This window comes from Echinops telfairi, unplaced genomic scaffold (genome assembly GCF_000313985.2).
Source record: "Echinops telfairi isolate 266 unplaced genomic scaffold, ASM31398v2 ScPeMD7_23;HRSCAF=83, whole genome shotgun sequence".
Taxonomy (NCBI): Eukaryota; Metazoa; Chordata; class Mammalia; order Afrosoricida; family Tenrecidae; genus Echinops; species Echinops telfairi.
The window spans coordinates 21604798-21611412 of record NW_022103920.1 but is presented as its reverse complement, the minus strand read 5'-3'; the positions used below and the strand labels follow the sequence as shown (position 1 = coordinate 21611412).

Genomic DNA, 6615 nt, shown 5'->3' with positions numbered 1-6615 from the left:
GTTGCTGTCCGATGGACTCTGAGTCATGGTGGTTCCGAGTGGGCAGAGTTGAACTGCTCTATGGGGATTTTGTTTGGCAGAGGGTCTTCAGGCCTGGCTTCCAAGATGCTAAGATGCCTTTCAGGTGGTGGTTGAGCACTTGACCATTTGCAACACTTGGGAACTCTGATTTCATGTTACAGTATGGCTAGAACACTGGGTTCAACGTAGCAATGATAGCGAGGATGGCACAGAATTGGGCAGTGTTTTGTTTTGTTGTGTATAGGATTCTTTGAGCCGGAGCTCTCTCTCTCTTTTTTTTTTTCGTGTCAGATGGGTAATGTGCCGGCATGGTAACAAGTATTAAGGGAGGCACATATCACACAGACGCGTGAAAACCCAATCATCATGCTTATGAACCAGAAAAGGATCGAGCCGGAGCTCTCTTGACCCTATCTAACAACTAACAGAAAAGCCCTGATGATGTGATGGGTTATAGGTTGGGCTGCTAAGTGTAGGGTTAGCACTTCGAATTCATAGGAGAAAGATGAGGCTTTCTGCCACCATAAAAACTCACAGGGGTGATTCTATTCTGTCTTACACGGTTTCCATGAATCAGAATTGACTTGATAGCAGTGATTTTAGAGTGGTTTTTTTTTTTTTAAACAACTAACAAGAAATGGGATTATCTTATTCATCATTTTGTGGTAGAAGAATAAAGGTGTTTATTAAATGAATAAAGTACCTACTAAATTAATATTTAGCCTATAATCATTTAGTTAGGACTTGATATGTAATTAATGATTTAATATGGTCCATCTAGCCATAATGTCACTGTTGGTAGGTGGCATCCGCTTAGTTCAGGCTCATGGCACCCCTATGCACAGCGGAGTGAAATACTCCATGGTCCTGTGCCATCCTCACAGCTGTTGTTATGTTTAAGCCTATTGTTGCAGCCATTGTGTCAGTCTACTTTGTGAAAGATCCTCCTCCTTTTCAATGACTTTCTGCTGCACCAACCATCCTATCCTTCTTCAGGGACCAGTGTCTTCTGCTAACATGTTAACACTACGTGAGAGGAAGTCTAGAAGTTCCTTGCTTCTAAGTATAATTTTGCCTGTACTTCTTCTAAAACAGATTTATTGTTCTCCTGGAAGTTCATGGAACTTTCAGTGTTCTTTGCTTACATCATGATTCAAATGTATCGATTCTTCTTCAGCCTTCCTCAGCCAATGTCCACCTTAGACATGCCTGGGAGGGACCTGACAATACCATGGCCTGGGTAAGGCACAACTTAGTCCTCAGTGTGACATGCTGGCTTTCAAGACTTTAAAGAAGTCTTGTGTAGCAGGTTGGCTGAACGCAATACATAATTTGATTTCTTGACTGCTGTTTCCGTGAGTGTTGATTGTGGATGTGCTGCACATCATCTCTCCCTTTTTTGCTTTCTAACTCCAGTTCTTTGCACATTTCACTGTAATACTCTATCTCGTCTGCTGAGCTGCCCGTTGAGGTTTTCTGTTCAGCTTTTACCTCATCATTACTTCCATTTGATTTAGCTACTTTATGCTTAAGAGCAAGTTTTAGACTATCGTCTGTCATCCACGTTCTTCTTTTCGTCCTTTCTGTCTTCTTAATGATCTGTTGCTTTCTCCATGTCTGATATTTTTGAGGTCACCCCACACCCATTAGGTCTTTGGTTTCTAGTGCTCAGTGGTTAAATCTATTGAGATACTCTTGAAATTCAAGGGCTGACATACTCGTTTTTATTTTAGCTCTCATGGGCTTGTTTCAATTTTCTTTAGCTTCAACCTGGACCTGTATATGATTCATTGATGATCTGCTCCACAGTCAGCCCCTGACATTATATTGGCTGATGATGTAGACCTTCTCCATTGTCTCTTCCCACAGATATACTCAATTTGATTGCTGTGTATTCCATGTAGTGAAGTCCATGTGTCTAGTTGCCATTAACATTGTTGAAAGAAGGTATTTGCTATGAAGAAACTATTGGTCTTGCAAAGACTCTAGTATTCTGGCTATGGTCCTCCACTTGATGATATATTGTCAATTTTAGCCACTATACCTATGGTTATAATCTTACTGGAGAGTAATATCTGTTATGCGAATGAGAGAAGATGAAGGTGGGCTAAATTTTGAGTCCCCATTTAAGTAGAGAGTGTGATTCAAGCCATCACTTTAAGATTCTTTGGGGCTATCTGTAGAAGGCAAGAACCACACCTCCATCAAAACCATCTTTGTGACCTTCCTTTCCGGACTGATCAGGAACAGAATGCTAGTGCTGAGTCGATGATGATGAACACCAGTCAGATGGTAGTCATCCTCCCAAAGACTGCTGGCTCAGGACCCAGGCAGCCATCGTGATGTAAGACCCCATGTGCTTTCCAGTCTGGCTAAGCAAGTGGGACATCTACCACTCTCGGGCTTCTCTCTCTCTTGCTCTGGAAGCTTGCATCTGCCTTGCTTCTGTCTTAACTCTGTTTCTGTGACTTGAGTTTCAGTCTGTCACCAGAGCTGAGTCACCAGCTTCTGTGGCCTTGCAGATGAGGAGGACTTTCTCTCTGGACAGATATCTGAACTTTGGATTTGGGATTTACTTCTTCCACAACCACATGACTCATACCCTTACTGACTACTGAGTTCCGTGACAGATGGTGGTGAATTGCACACCCCTGGGGCATGCAGGAAGATATATTAAGGGGGAGGATTGGTGGTTGATGTTAGGCATAATGGAATGGTATGACAGTTTGCAAAATGGAAATTTGGATCGTCTTTAATCGCTACTTCATTCAGACTAGGCTTTTACTAATATTTCTAAAAGAAATTATTTTTTCAGCACTTCTTGAATTTTTTTTGAATAAAGCTTTATAAATTCATTGAAATATTTATTTAGCTGGTTATCCTGGATTTGGGAAGGGATATGAAGTTAGGCTGGTGACACCTGGTGGCATACAGTCGTAATTACATATTACTTACACCATTGCAGGGTGAAATATTCACATGCCACAGATTCCATGGAAAGAGCCTGTTTTAAGCAGGGTTTCTGGTTGTAATCAACTGAAACAAAAGCTCACTGACTTGAGCAGAGAAGTGCTGCTGCCACTTAACACTAGCACCAGGGACACCCGGTTCTGGATGCCCCATGGCATTGCTATGACTTCTGGCTCCAGCACCAGCCTCTGTACTTCCCATATGCCCCGTTCAAGCGTAGAGTGGGATGCATCAAACTGGTCCAAGTCGCATACCAGTAACCTAGCTTCAAGCAAGGCTGAGGAAGCACTCGGGCATCTTGACTTCTTTAACAAAAGATGACTCATGTCAGCCTCGTGTGTTATACAATAGGACTGCCACATAAGGGTTCTTGGATGTATTCTTTTTTGGAAGTAGATGTCATGCCTTTTTTCCTGAAGTGCCATTGGTGGGTTCAAATCACCAATCTTTAGGTTATGTCAATTGGAATCGACTTGAGGGCACAAGACCACCCTGGCGTACAGCTGCTGCTGCACAACAAGACTCATACGGAGAGAATTCACTACAGAGGAAGTGATCTGTGTCCTGGGCCTTCAGCCAGAGGACAGATGTCTGTAGACTCTACTATCATGGGGATAGACATAACCAGAATGCTTTGCCTGACAGTCCAGGTCCAGCTGTCATCAACTGGATTCTGACTCATGGTTGTCCTACGTGAGTCTGACTAGAACCAGGCTAGATAGGATTTACTGTCTGAGTTTTTGGAAATGTATCCTAAGCCCTTGCGCCTAGGCACCTTGGGTGAATTGAAATCTCTACCCTTTGGGTTAGCAGCTGAATGTGTTAACTGTGTACACCACCCAAGGACAAGGATACAGAGGAGAACACATGCTTGATACCCTTGAACTCTCTGATACGCTCATAAAATGTTTCACCATAGTTTGATAAATAGATGAGTGGACAAGGTAACTGTTGTTTGGAGCTCCTACCTGCCTTCTAGGCTCAACCCAAGTGTCCCAGCTTCCCTGCAGCATTCTCTTCCTGCCCATACCCTCTTCCCAGAAGAAGTCATTGCTTTAATTACTTGGCAGATCGCACCTGCATTGTATTTTGCTCGTGACCACTTCCCAGTGCTTTGCCTTCTAGGCAACATGACATCACTTAAGCCTCTTCATTTGGTGAGCCTCAGTTCCCTTATTTTCAAAATGGAGATGTAATTACACCAGCCCTACACAGTTATCACTAGATTAAAGGAGATCAATACTTATAAAAGACTTAAGCATAGCACCTGAGCTTTTATGAGTTTTCCCGAAGGGCAGTCAATGTTATTTTACCTCTTGATTTAACCTAGAACCTTTGAGGGCAAGGGCAGGTGTGATTCTTTGTGTTCCTGGGCACATGAGCTAGTGCTCCTTGAAGGGCCGTTGAATTGCACGGATTGCCCCTCTGTGGAAGCTGGCTCACCGTGCCGCTTCCCGTGCCTCAATCTATGTATCAGCCTCTTCAAATAGAATGCGCTCTATAAATATAGGAACACATTGATAATTATGGCATCACTTAATGTGTGAATTCTTAGTGTTAACATGATGACTAATACAAAATCAAATAGCTCCACAGGTCATCCAGAGGGCATTAAATCAGAGCGCACCCAAGCTGAAGATAACGTGTACCATTTGTATTTTATCGTGAACATGGTCACGGAAGGACTTTAAGGCTTTGTGCGGTTCCGCCAGTTCATCTCTCATCATGGTTGCTCGTACTTCTCATTCTGAGGTCATGCTCGTCTCTGAAACCCCCCAGCTTCCAATGTATCCAAGGAAACCTTCCGTAGCCACTTGGGATGCCCAGACAGGGCTTGGGATGCCCAGACAGATCGGTGCTTGACCAAATACACTGTTTAACCTTATAACGCCTGAAGTTTCAATTTCAGGAAATATTTTTTGTTTTTATTCTTTACTTTCATAGTTATCAATATATATAACAACCAAAATATATTAAAAATTATAAAATTGGCAATGTTTTTTTAAATGTAACCAAATTGTCACATTTGTCCATGGATTTATAATACAAGAATTAAAAATGCACCTTCATTTCTATATTCTTTTCATCTTATTTTATTATTAAATAAAAACACTGAAAGCTTATTTTATTTATAAAATATAATACAAAATTTGTTTATATTTTAGTGTGAAATTGAACAAAACATTTTTTTTCTTTTGTGATACAAAAATGAACTTTTGCAGCAGAAAAATACTGGTGCACTCTTGCAATTTACATTTTTGCATCTTCCTCTGTTTGTGACCTCAGGGTAATCGTGAAGACCATCCAAACAGGTATAAGACTCTTCCAGGGAGACTTTTGGTGGCAGGACCCCTTCTCTCTTTGTCAGCAAACCCAACATCAGTACAGCTAGTAGAAGGTCTGCCTCTTTTTGTTGGGCGATTACTTTTTCCTTCAGCAGACCAGAGGAAGTGGCAGTGCTAGTCTGGCTAAAAATGTCAAGAAATCTCAGTAGTTCTGACTTGAACTTGATTCTCATTACCTTCCTTGAGATAAGGCCTTCCCTGCGAAGCAAAATAATGTTGCCCAAAGATACCTACGCCCTAATGCCCATTAACCTTTGATCACATTTACCTTACTCAGCAAAAAAGAATTTAAACTACAGGAGAGATAAGGAAGATAACCCTGAACTATCTAGGTGGGGGAATCCAATCACTTGGGTCCTTACAGCCGAGTTAGAAAGAGGCAATGGAAGAAGACGGGAGAGAGATTCCAATCCTGAGAGGGGCTCCACCTGCCAGGGCCGGCTTTGCAGACGGAAGAAGGACGCTGGTGGCCTCCACTGGAGCGGAAGAGAGAAGCTGGCTGACTTTCAGCTGAGAGTTCAGGAGGAGAAGGAGAATGAGCGGACACAAGGAGAGGAATTCTGTCAACCACGTAAACAAAGAAGGGAAGACTCTCCCTAGGAGGAACGAAGCTTTGCCAACCTCTTCACATGAACCTGCTGAGACCCGTGTTGGACTTCTGACCTGCAGAACTGTGAGACAGCACATTTGAGTTGTTTAAATTGCTACGTTTGTTGTAATGTGCATGGCAGCAATAGAAATATACCATACTACCCCTCTTCCTCACTCTCCAATGACTTTGAATGGTGTCTAGAGTAACAACTTCTTGCCTTGGCTGGTACACAGCCACACACCGTTCTGTTGGCACAACCCTCCTTGCCTCTGCTACCTCAGACACAGAGATGGCTTCTAGACTTTTTTAGGGTCATTTCCAACTTCAGGACCCTTACCCCACTGTTCCCTCTGGTTGAAATGTTCTTTCTTCTGATTTCTGGCTTATCATTTAGATCTCCTCTTTCATTAGAAAACGCCCCCTGCAGACACCTTTCCTTGTATCTACTTTAATTCTCTGCAGTAGCAATTAGTATGTCATCTGTTGCCATTATCGTTCTCAAAACATTTGCTTTCCACTTGAGCCCTTGGTGTAAGCTTCTGATTCTGCCCCCCTCCTTCCCTCCCCATCCCGCCATCCCTCACGAACCCTTGATATTTTATAAATTATTATTTTATCATATCTTACACTGTCCGATGTCTCCCTTCACTCACTTTTCTGTTGCCCATCCCCCAGGGAGGAGGTTAT

The 6615-nt window shown here is 42.6% G+C and overlaps 1 non-coding gene across 1 annotated transcript; it reads right to left on the bottom strand.

Annotated features, from left to right (window-relative positions):
- Positions 1-306: 306 nt before the first annotated feature.
- On the bottom strand, positions 307-410 carry LOC115869284. Its single transcript, XR_004046101.1, has one exon. It is a non-coding gene; the product is annotated as a small nucleolar RNA U13 (small nucleolar RNA).
- Between the last annotated feature and the right edge of the window lie 6205 nt (positions 411-6615).